Raw genomic sequence first — 13,446 nt, 5'->3', positions numbered from 1 at the left:
ATTCATTAGAAGCATCTTTCATGATACTTTGACCATAAAAGGTAAAGCTTTTTGTAACCAAAAGGTTTTGACAAGCTGTAGTGCAATCCCTTGAGTACGTTTGATCATGTCTAGAAGTTTAGCATTATATGACTCAAATACAAAGGCCGAATGAGCCCACAAGGCCCCCAATTAACTACACTTTCGGTAAATGGAGGGAAAGATGGACATTAAAAGACATATTGGCTTCTCCATAGTATACTTCTATGTCTTTCACAAAATCTGTCAGACATGCATCAGACTCTGTAATGTGCTGTAATGTTTTCACCCAACAAAAGTGATACACGCTTAACTAGTTTGGACCAGTGATTCAGCAATGGTTCTGGCAAGAGACCTTTTAGGACAGGTAAGCTATAATAAAAGAGCCACATGTACCACTCATGGGCCTTCCAAAATTTCCTCAATGTGACTGACCTTGGCACATGCGGTACATTACATAGCGGTTGGACCTTCAAAAGCAACTCATCAATCAGGTTTGTAGATCTACCAATATACCAATGCATTTCATGGTTTTCACTGTTTAACCACAGCCCTGTCACAGTTCTTGCAACACCCAAAAGTACTGAATGCATATAGTCTGGCACTGACCCTTCAATAACATCAAAATTGGGAAGTCGACACAATATACTTGGTCCTTTGACACCCAAAACAGGCTGATCTGTTTCTAGTGCACTTTCTAGTAATTCATCGGTTTGCTCCTGGTCTCGAAGCTGAAGGTTTTCCTGAAAAGGATACACAAGAGTAGTTCCTCTGCCCCTTTCAACCATTTTTCCTTTGTGAAGTCAATAAGAGCAACCATATTCACCATTAAACTGTTCTTATTCTGTTCTGTATTTTCACCATTAAAAATTTTCTAGCTTTACACATTTGTCCACAAAAGGCTTTAAGAATGTTCTCATTTGAGGCTTCTCATCTCCAAACCACAGTCCACAAAGGAGTACATTATCCTGTCTCATTTTCACAGGCAACTCATTAATGGTGCATAAAAGGGGCCAAATAGTACAAGGGGACTTTTTAAAAACTGGCACACCATCACAGCTAAATGTTAGAGTAAGAGTTTGAAGGGGTGTATCTGAACCACCTAAAGCTTTCTGATACAGAAATCCATCAGTTATATCGCTGACAGACGGTACCAGGAGTCGAGCTTACTCTTCGCCGGCATCTCAGGAGGATCCCAGGTGATGTTGAGCTCGCTTACGGCCTTTTCGAGAACCCTGACGAACTCCTCGTAGAGTTCCGGGGGGCTCTCCTGATCGGGACAATCTCGCTCCGATCCTGCGCAGTCCTTGTCTGAAGCTGATATGGACATGGAGTCATCGTTCTCCTCGACGCCAAAGGAAACGGCGTCCGCGATGGAAGGCGGAGGACGAAGGCCCTCGTCGACGTAGAGGACTGGGGAATGAGGTGACGGCAGAGGACGGGGGCCCGGAGCCGGGTCGTCGCCGCCACCTCGTGGAATAGGTGGACTCACCAGCGGCTCGTTGGCGGCGGTGAGCCTCGACCCTATGAGTCCACGAGCGATGTTCCTGCGAGTCCTCAAAACACGCGTCGGCAGGTCCGCACAGTGCGCGCAATCGGACTCGCAGAGTGCATCCTCCGCATGAGCAAGGCCCAGGCAGGCAATGCAGTGCTCGTGAGTATCCTGCGGGCCAATGGGGCCCGCGCAAAGACGACAGTATGAAGCCATTCGGATGTGGTGAAGAGGTATCCAGTTGCGTCTTCAACGATGGCAGCGTAAAAAAGAAGATTCTGAGGTATTGTCGTCACATGCACCGTATTTATACTGTCTAGATCCGTCAGCATTTGCAGAAGAGGAGGAGTTTCATATGCGGTTCTCCGCAATGTCGAAGTGACCGCTCTCGAAAGGGAACTGCTTTTTAGAGGCATAGTTCACACAAAAACTCAAATTTGCTGTTTACTTACTACCCCCCAGGCCTTCCGAGATGTAGGTGACATTTTATCTTAAGTAGAACCATTAAGAAGATTGTTTGGTAAACCCGCAGTCCTCTTTGCTTCATATAACAGGAGTCTTTGGGCTCCACCTGTCGAAGAGACAGGTGATATGCCATCCACCACCAAATACTACAAGAGGATCGTGATCGTGTGCAGAGGCTGTACAGTATGGCTAATATGATTAAAAATCACGTTCAGTTTTATGAAAAATTCAATGATTCTCTTCAAGTCAACATGTCGCCAGGAGCCGCTTTTTGGATCTATGTGCATAAGGAACACTTAAAACAGGTGGACCCAATATACTCCCATAATATAAAGCACAGAGGTGAAACAATCTTTTTAATGGTTCTAAATGTCAGTAAATAAACAGCAAATTGGAGTTTTTGGGTGAACTATGCCTTTAACTTTTATCAAACTCTAGCTATTTCCTAAATAGAGCAGCTATAATGTATGTTCTATATAGAAATATTTAGTATTTTATATTTATTTATGAGTAGTGCAAACAAATGTCTTAGATGATTTTTTTTATTAATAGGGTGGAATACGTAATAAATTAAGAGTATTCCGTTTTAAAAACAAAACCAAATTAACGAATTATCCAAACGTACACGAACTAGGGTATTGAAATCTATAAACTAAATGTTAGGTTTGCTTTAAATGTTAAATTAAAACGTCCAGTAGGTGGCGGAAGTTTATAATTGAAATATTCAACCAATTCCTTCACAACGGCCGACTCACTGAATCATTATTTCAAAAGTAAAAACGTCTAGATATATAAATAATCCTAAAAATATAATTTTGTTTGCTAGGTGCTAAAAATGTCAAGAGTTTGGTTCATTTAAAACTTGATGACGTCATAACTTCAGAACCGTTGACGTTGTTGTCTCAAAGCGTGAATTCTGACTGAACTAAAGACGAGTAAAGCAGATGATGTTTGCGTTAATTCAGTGGGTGGAGGATTGAAAATTCTCATTTCTGCCCACAGATCATATTCGACAATTTGACGAAGATAAGTATGCTTTGGGAATGGAGGAAAAGGATTTGTACTTGCGCAAAGGTGTTAAGGAGCCTAAAGGCGGGTGGCCAGTTTATGAGGCCTCCATAATCAAAATTGCTGGTGACTATATTTCATTATACTATTTCCAATATGCTTTCATTATTTTTTATTATATTTATTATGCACCCATTTCAGCTTGCTCATATGCACTTTATAAAATTAATGGACGAGGCAAATACAATTTTATAACCGAAATAAATTACTGTTTTTCGCTCACTTTCTGTTTTGAAGATTTACTAACGCAAAAACTGCAATATAAACAGTTTGTCAAACTTAGAATATGACATGCAAAAATTATTGTATAATCATAAATACAATACCAAAAGCAACAATGTTTTTTGTTCAAATCTTGCAGTGCTTGTTTTTTTATATTCATGACATGTGATCATGCTCCTCTGGTTTAAAGACATCACCCTTAAAGGGACAGAAAAATGAAGTTTCTGTGAGATCTGTTTGTCTGTCAGATTAACCAGTTGGTATAATTTGTATATATTCTGGTCAATTATAACACTAGTAAAATTCAATTGAGATAATTGGGTGTGAGAGCCCTGCTAATAAATATCAAGACCTATTATCAGTGTGACCATGACAGTATAATCCTTTAGCATTCTACTTCCTCAGAAAGGAAAAGGACTCTACACATTAAACTTCAGGAAATTGAAGCACAAATACCCAAGCCAGACACTCATAAGAGAAAGAGTAAGCCTTCTATGAAAATTTCTCGCCTATGGTGTCAGAGCCTTCACCTCAAGAACCTTTCCTGTACTTTCCTAAAGTAAATATCAGCTGCTTTTTTTAGCTGTGTCACTAAGCATACAGTAGAGTAAAAAGAGAGTAAATAACAACTTTACTGCATGTAGCAACATTCAGTCTATGTATTTATTAATCTAAATCTCAGCATTTTGTGGTTTATTGAAACTATCCTACTATAGAGCTACAGTTACACCTTTATGCCATGAGATAAAAACTCATTTCGTAACAACAGTTGTTCAAAAAGAATAAATGAATGAAGCAATTACTAATCTATCTATGTATTATTTTAGCCTGTGGAATCACATGCTGATTTCCTTGATGTAAGTTAAACTGTAGCGTATTTTAAACATTTTAATTTTCTGTAAAGTTATTTATAGCATTCTGCTGATTTGATCATGACTGTGGAAGCTTTCAAAAGAATAGCTGACCTTAAATAAATAATTCTCATAATTTACTCACCCTTGTGTTGTCCCAGGTTAGTACATACTTTGGACATACATATATTTTTGATAGGGATATGAAATAACTTATGCATATGGACTTGTTTTTAATAATAATGTTTTTATTGAAAAACAACACATTTAAGAGATGTTATAGTAATACCGTGAAACCGTGATAGGTTTGTGCAAGGTTATCATACCGTCAAAATCTCATACCGGCCCATCCCTACATGGCAGCCATTTATAGTAAGTCAAGACTTGAAGGAACATTTACTAGAAAAATACAGTTATTTTCAATGTGATTTTTATGTCTTTAGATTAGATTGGATTCAACTTTATTGTCAATACACATATACAAGTACAGTGTAACGAAATGTAGTTTAGGTCTAACCAGAAGTGCAGTTAGCAAGTGCAGGATATACAGTTAGAATAAATACAGAATACAATATTGAGAAAATATTATACAGTTATGAAAATATGACAGTAGGGATGTACTATGAACAATATATAGTAATACTTGCAGTCGCAGTCAAGAAGAGATTTCCAAATGTATCCAAAGGAGCTTTGAGGATTGCAGTTAATTCTAAATTGGGGGAATTGAGACTGCTTGAAAATAATAAATGCTTGTAAATAAATAATGTTGTAATTTTTTTAAACATTGTATGTGTTATATGGTTACAGGTGTTATACAACAAATAAAGTTTGTTCTTTAAATGTGACGTGCAAATATATTTTCTTTGGTTGGAACAATATGAAGAGCAAATTATATTTAATAAGTGCTTTGAAAATGTAAACATATTTTGAAATATATATTTAACAAACACATTTTTTGTATATTTTGAAATGTATTTAAAAATATGTTTGTTTACCGTATAGGTAACCCGTAACATAGCACCCCTGTTCAGATTGCAGTGCATTTACCCGGATAACCGTACAGACTTCGCAACATGGGTCTTAAAACGGGTAAGTGTTGTCCTGTATTTATTGTATTTATTTATCTTGTAACCCAAATGTACATGGTTTTGTGGTTATTTCTAACCCATGGAAAAGTTTACAAACAGAAAATCATAACAGAGTAGAATTCGAGCTGCTAACATAGATACACAAGCAACATAACCCTGTAAAGGTACTTAAATCGAGCACATAAAAGAACACTTAAACTAATATACACACAATAAATATAAACACACAATACATAGTACTGCTACACCGATCTGTGTAGCTATGATGTACGGTGCCGGCCAACAGACAGTTATAATGTAAAGTCTATGTGTGTGCATGAATTCAGTCTCAATGCGGTCACAGGTTTACACCGTGTCAATCATCATCACTATGGTCAGCTCTCTTCTTTTGTGCATCTGAACGAATTTATTGACAAAGTCAACACTTCAATAATTCTATTTGTAATTGAACATACACTTTTTTTTTGTAAAATGTACACGATATAATATAGAGCATGAATTTCAAATATTTTACAAATACACACATTTTTTGTGCATAGTGACAGTTTAGAACTGTGATTAAATTTCAATTGCACCATTCACTGAAAAACTGAAATCGTGAATTATACATTTAATTATTACACATTACACACCACTTTTACACATTTCAAAGATTTCCCTAATACCCTGCATTTTCCCTGTGAGGTCCAAGAGATTTGAGTTTTGGCCTGTTTTAGCTGACTGGCTGCATTCAGCTTGACCACTCTCACACTTTTGGTCTCTCCCTGCTAATTTTCTTAAGTGTGAAAAAATCTGAGATATCTAATGCTAACGTTACTGAAACAGTGGAGAGATGTTTATGAGATGTTTATGTTAACTCATAAACACACAAGAACAGTTTCCCATGCAAATTTAATCAAATAAGACCCAAACAGACAGTCTTAAAGAGTCTAGTGATTTCTTACCTAAACTCGGTGCACATAGAATCTGTGACTGGTAAAGTTAATAGTTCATTAGCGCAGCCACAGAGCCACTTCCTTTGTCTTTTTCCCAAATGAAATGCCTTCATTAGTTCTTAACACAGTCTAGTCACAAGGTTACAGATTTTGCTTCGGTTTTATCGTGCAGCGGCGGTAAAGTGCTTTAGCACGATGATTGTCAATGACAACACAAAGCCGTCTGAAGTAAGCTGTCGTGTTTACAACGGTTGCTGTAATAATTCCTCACGATCAACTACACGCATCATTCTTAAAAGTATGTACACTTGCTCAAAAAAAAAAAAACAGGGAAAACCAAAATCACACTACTAAATTAGATCTCAATGAACAAAATATTCTCTTTTCACTTACATATTTTGCATAACTAGCGAGAACAAAATAACGTGACAATGGTCAATGAAAGCCAAAATTATAAACACATTCAGGAATTACAGTAAAATCACTGTAAAAAATAAGATTTGCATAAGATCTTACAATAGAATTGAGGATTTCATCCCAATACTTCATAGCACGTGGACATCTGTAAGACCCTCTGAGAATGGTCCTCCCCAGACCACCCTTGTTGTTGCCTCTCCAGTGTACCTGTTGTCACACTTATTTGCACCAAAACAAGTGAAAATGGTTCACAATCACTTCTGCTTACTTACCGGGTTGATTGATAGTCCTAAGGGTTAACTGAATTGGTGTTGAGCTGTGATGATCAGTTGTTCCCTTCATTTTTTTGATCAGTGTATATAAATTATATTTTAAAGTTCACTTGTAGCATAGGTGCAGTGCAATAAAATGTAGTTGTATACTTCAAAGTAGACTTTTAAAAACTGTTGGGTGGAGTAGAAATGGTACACTTAAAAGTACACTGCAATAAAAATTTGCTTCAACATTAAGTGTGGTCTGCATACTTAACATCTTTTTTAGTCATGCTCTGACCCTTGACCCCTGTGACCAGAGCCTAAAATGGAAAAGCTTAGCGCAGCTTGGTATCTCACTTGTAGTAAAACTTTTAAAAAATGATGTTATTTTTTGATTACTGAACACATTGATAAGGTGAACACTAAATAGTTTGTACTTAAAGCAGATGAAGTTTTTTGTTGTTGTTTTTCATTTTTGTATCCTTTTTATATTATGTAACATTTTCACAAACATTTTTTTTTGTCTACACGTCTAAAAAATCACATCAACTAATGCATTCTAACATTGTTTTGTTCAGGGATTTCTAATTATATTTGTACTGTGTATCAAAGTGAAAATGCTTCATGTTAGACGAATGTGAGAGTACAACATATGAAGAGATTTAAAACAAAATCTAAAATCTAGTTATTTATTATGTTATCATGGTTTCATTGTGTTTTATTGTGTTAGTTATCTATATTGTTTGAGTTATTATGGCTTAAATCAAATCAAAACAACTGTAGTTTGATAGAGATTAATTGGAATGCACAATAAAAAACATGATTTTTATCTCATTTTATCTCATGTTACATATATTTTAATAATAACATATATATTCAATTGCAATAGCATTATATGATCATATATTTTGCATTACACTATGTCAATCTTATGTGCTATTCTGTTGATTTCGGGGTGATATATATTCTGGACGCAGACTGCACAGTCCTCCTTGTCAAACTACGGGGCTCTGTCTTGTGTGTTATGGGGCGGTGGCGTTGACCCCGGGTGTGGGGTGAGTGTCACAGGAGTCCCCTGCAGGAGCAGTGAAAGTAGGCTTGTTTGAGATGAACAAAATCTGCGCAGAACCGATCACCGGCGAAACCACTTTAGAAAAGTGTCCGAGTTACGTCCGCCTTGCTCTGACCTCATGCTGACGTGTGCCAAAAAACTCTCGCGACAGCGAGGCGGCTGTGTCGGATTGAGCAGTCGAGCGCAGTTGCTCTCCGCCGACTGCGCTACTCAAAAGCATGATGGGAAACGACTGACTGACGACACAGCTTCGTGCTCATTGGCTGAGAATGTCAGCTGATACTTTTTTCCCCTTAACTCTAAGAAGTCCATTACCTATAGCCTAATACGATTTACTTTTTCTATAGTGCTTAGTAATTAGGACATGTTTTATTTTTATTTTCTTGGTTTGAAGTGAAGTCCTGTTTGTTTTAATTTTCTCTTTATTGAGAGATGTGTATTCTCTTTATACATTGACATTTTTATACAACATTATTCCATTAAATAAATTAGTCAATCCATCAATACATGCATACATCTAATGTGACTGTTTTACAATTAGGCCTCATGTTTGTGTTTTTATCCGATATCTTTATTTGGATATGTCTGATTCCAGGAGTGCAATAAACAAAACCCACACATGCTCATTTCTTAATTTAGAATGTGTTGTTGTTTCATATTATTTTTTAAGAATAATTTGCAGCACACACTTTTCCTAATCATTAAACATTAATTGAAACTTACATTAAGGAGACAAACAATTGTGTAATATATTTATATGGAAAATTTGTCATGTAAAAAAGGGATAGTTCACCCAAATAACTTTTTTTTCTTTGGGTAAACTATCCCTTAAGAAGGATACACACCATTAGGTTAATCAGCTGTGCCATATCCCACTCTGAAATGTTTAACCCATAATTAGGGATAACAATGCAAATTTAGTTCAGCATCTGTGCTAATCATTTCTCATTATGGCTTTGATTATAAAAGGCGTCCACAAAGTTAACAATTGTGGCAAGATGGAGAATGTGTTATTAACACTATCAGACTCCCAGGGAGCAATAACATTAACAGTAAGCAAAGAAATTGCTGAGACAATAAAGAATGGTGAGTAAAAAAAAAGATTGGTTGCTTGATGATGGAATTAATTTTATTTTAATTGATTGAAATTAGTTTTTACAGATAACAAATATGCAGCATATATAATGCAACAAGTGAGATCTGCAGCACAGAAACAAGGTACGGCATTTTTTTAAACCATAATAACATTTAAAATGATCATGGGGAATTTTTATTTTATTTTTTATTGTGTTCTCTATGGCAGATACTACCCACTGTCCAGCATCTTTATTCTAGTGTCCCCCCCCCCACGTCCAGCATCTTTATCCCAGTGTCCCCCTCCACGTCCAGCATCTTTATCCCAGTGTCCCCCTCCACGTCCAGCATCTTTATCCCAGTGTCCCCCTCCACGTCCAGCATCTTTATCCCAGTGTCCCCTCCACGTCCAGCATCTTTATCCCAGTGTCCCCCTCCACGTCCAGCATCTCTATCCCAGTGTCCCCCTCCACATCCAGCATCTTTATCCCAGTGTCCCCCTCCACGTCCAGCATCTTTATCCCAGTGTCCCCCCCCCCACGTCCAGCATCTTTATCCCAGTGTCCCCCTCCACGTCCAGCATCTTTATCCCAGTGTCCCCCTCCACGTCCAGCATCTTTATCCCAGTGTCCCCTCCACGTCCAGCATCTTTATCCCAGTGTCCCCCTCCACGTCCAGCATCTCTATCCCAGTGTCCCCCTCCACGTCCAGCATCTCTATCCCAGTGTCCCCCTCCACGTCCAGCATCTTTATCCCAGTGTCCCCCCCCCACGTCCAGCATCTTTATCCCAGTGTCCCCCTCCACGTCCAGCATCTTTATCCCAGTGTCCCCCTCCACGTCCAGCATCTTTATCCCAGTGTCCCCCTCCACGTCCAGCATCTTTATCCCAGTGTCCCCCTCCACGTCCAGCATCTTTATCCCAGTGTCCCCCTCCACGTCCAGCATCTTTATCCCAGTGTCCCCTCCACGTCCAGCATCTTTATCCCAGTGTCCCCCTCCACGTCCAGCATCTCTATCCCAGTGTCCCCCTCCACGTCCAGCATCTCTATCCCAGTGTCCCCCTCCACGTCCAGCATCTCTATCCCAGTGTCCCCCTCCACGTCCAGCATCTTTATCCCAGTGTCCCCCCCCCACGTCCAGCATATCCCAGTGTCCCCCTCCACGTCCAGCATCTTTATCCCAGTGTCCCCCTCCACGTCCAGCATCTTTATCCCAGTGTCCCCCTCCACGTCCAGCATCTTTATCCCAGTGTCCCCCTCCACGTCCAGCATCTTTATCCCAGTGTCCCCCTCCACGTCCAGCATCTTTATCCCAGTGTCCCCCTCCACGTCCAGCATCTTTATCCCAGTGTCCCCCCCCCACGTCCAGCATCTTTATCCCAGTGTCCCCCTCCACGTCCAGCATCTTTATCCCAGTGTCCCCCTCCACGTCCAGCATCTTTATCCCAGTGTCCCCTCCACGTCCAGCATCTTTATCCCAGTGTCCCCCTCCACGTCCAGCATCTTTATCCCAGTGTCCCCTCCACGTCCAGCATCTTTATCCCAGTGTCTCCCTCCACGTCCAGCATCTTTATCCCAGTGTCCCCCCCCCACGTCCAGCATCTTTATCCCAGTGTCCCCCTCCACGTCCAGCATCTTTATCCCAGTGTCCCCCTCCACGTCCAGCATCTTTATCCCAGTGTCCCCCTCCACGTCCAGCATCTTTATCCCAGTGTCCCCCTCCACGTCCAGCATCTTTATCCGAGTGTCCCCCTCCACGTCCAGCATCTTTATCCCAGTGTCCCCCTCCACGTCCAGCATCTTTATCCCAGTGTCCCCTCCACGTCCAGCATCTTTATCCCAGTGTCCCCCTCCACGTCCAGCATCTTTATCCCAGTGTCCCCCTCCACGTCCAGCATCTTTATCCCAGTGTCCCCCTCCACGTCCAGCATCTCTATCCCAGTGTCCCCCCCCCACGTCCAGCATCTTTATCCCAGTGTCCCCCCCCCACGTCCAGCATCTTTATCCCAGTGTCCCCCTCCACGTCCAGCATCTCTATCCCAGTGTCCCCCTCCACGTCCAGCATCTTTATCCCAGTGTCCCCCTCCACGTCCAGCATCTTTATCCCAGTGTCCCCCTCCACGTCCAGCATCTTTATCCCAGTGTCCCCCTCCAGTGTTGAAACAAGGAAAATAAATCTTACACCACAATCCTCACAAACACACAATCTTCAATCCCCTTCCATGCAGTCAGAATGTCAAGAAACCCAACAAGGTATGCACAAAACAACAAAATATCACTGTATAAAGTTTATCTCTCACAATTATAAACTGTTGTTTTCATAGAATTCACACACAGGACCACACTGCTGCTGCTTGACCTCACACAAATGTACCTGCATCTTTACTATCGAAATAAAATTGTATTTTACAAAAAGCTTGAGCAAGCTTTCAAAGACCAAGGTTACAACATCAGCAATGAAAAACTGCGAAAGAAACTTGGTAACATGATAACCACCTACAAAAGGGCTAAAGACCGGTGTCGGTCAACAGGAGAGGGAAAAGTTACATGGGAGTATTACAAGGTTGGTGTGCTTTTGGTGTATCGAAATTACTGCAGAATCACTGGGTTTACATTAAAAATGTAAAAGCATCTCTATTTACATTGTTTCATATGTTTTCTCAAAGCAAATGGAAGACTTATTTGGGAAATGTGGAGTTGGGAGTGCACCATCAGGAACAATCTGCTCAACTCCTCTGTTCAACACCACCTCATCCCAGACTACAGTGCCGAAGTCCTCATTTGCACAGGCCTCCCAGGAACAGGTCCCTCCACTCCTATGCCCTCCACAGAAACACACAGAAGGAGACAAACAAGATCCTCCACATTCTGTGAAGTTTTTGAAGCGCATTCAGAGAGGAGAACAGCTGCTCTAGAGTCACTAGTGCGGCCTGACTTAGAGCGCCGAAGAAGGCTTAAAGAGAAGCGGAGAAGGGCGTTTGAAAAAAAATCTCTTACCTGCCTTGGAGAAATAGTAGAACAACTAAAAAAAATCAGTCAATCCCAAGAAATGATAATTGATATATTAAAAAATAAATTTTTACAATGTAATCCATTCCCATGTGTATCACATCATTATTATAAAGATAACAACACACAACATTCCTCCCTATGACATTGGTTGACTGACAGAATACTGTCAATCATTTGATATTAAGTGCTTAATATCATCCTGTACAATCCCATCCACTAGCTCACAAAACAGTAAAATAAAAAATATTGTTCTTAAGTTTATGGCAAGTGTCGAAGGAAGAACAAGTCAATATGTGATGTTTACAGGCGGCCACAGATTGCATCTCTATAATGTGACGCATCATTGTGAATGTGGGCTTCTGGTGGGTATGGGTCATCCTCCATATCATCTGCCTGCTGATCCTCCTCAATGTGGTCATTGGATTCCAGGCAGATGTTATGAAGAATGCAACAGGCTGTGACTGCAGAAGAAATGTTCTTAACTTTTTTCATGTGCAGACACCTGAGTCTCCTGAATTTTGATTTTTTTTGAAATTCCAAATGCATGCTCAATGACAACACGAGCAGAATTCAGTTTCCTATTGAACCATCTCTGCCTGACAGTCAAGTGGCCATTGTCTCTGTATGGCTTCATTAGCTGAAGCAAGAGAGGGTATGCAGAATCTCCAATTATATGCATCCCCTCAGGAACCAGGGAATGTGGATCTTCCTCAAGAAGTCGGCCTACCTCTGACAAACGAAATGCCCTTGAATCATGCCAGCTACCGGGGTGACCCACACTGACATGACAGAACCGCCGCTGACTGTCACAGAATCCTGTAAGTATAACAGAATAGAACTGTTTCCTATTGATGTAGGCCACAGGATTCTCACAGTGTGGTTTTACCACGGGAATGTGGCATCCATCAACTGCACAGACGGTTTTAGGAAAACCAGCTGTTTCAAATCCTAACTGGGATATATGCAGGGCTTGTCCTCTGGGCCAGGAGATGTAATGTGACAAATGTGTTATTACAAGAGAACAGAAATTATGCAGGTGTGTTGAAACTGTAGATTTGGTTATGTTAAATCTGTCTGCCACTCCTCTATAGGACTCTTGGTTGGAAACAGTCCATAGAGAGGCAAGTATACTGTTTGTCAGCGGCACCTTAGTCTGCTGTGTATTCATGTAGAAAGGACCAAGTGCATTTATAAGATCCTGCATTAGGAAGAGGAAAAATAGTTATCATATAATAAAAACATGGACACATGAATACATCTCTCGCATACGACAGCACAAGAGTTGAAACTACCCAGGGCTTAAGCCAAAAATTTAATGTACATTTTCACAAAATATGTCCCCTTAGTAATTTTTTTGTTTTTCAACAAGAGACTAGACAGTAAAGTTTGTTATGGACAATTTGATGTATTTTCATTGCATGATATTTTAATTGGGGGGAGTGGGGGATGCAGGGGGTACAGCATATTCCTAACTGGAT

General features: G+C 40.1%; 1 pseudogene across 1 annotated transcript; it reads right to left on the bottom strand.

The window, feature by feature from the left end:
* Positions 1–12,268: 12,268 nt before the first annotated feature.
* On the bottom strand, positions 12,269–13,136 carry LOC306910824 (annotated as a pseudogene). Its single transcript has one exon. The product of its transcript is annotated as an uncharacterized misc_RNA (transcript).
* Between the last annotated feature and the right edge of the window lie 310 nt (positions 13,137–13,446).

The sequence above is a fragment of the Barbatula barbatula genome (genome assembly GCF_947034865.1).
Source record: "Barbatula barbatula genome assembly, chromosome: 21".
Taxonomy (NCBI): Eukaryota; Metazoa; Chordata; class Actinopteri; order Cypriniformes; family Nemacheilidae; genus Barbatula; species Barbatula barbatula.
Note: the sequence above shows the minus strand (reverse complement) of the source record. Positions and strands in the feature narration are given on the sequence as shown.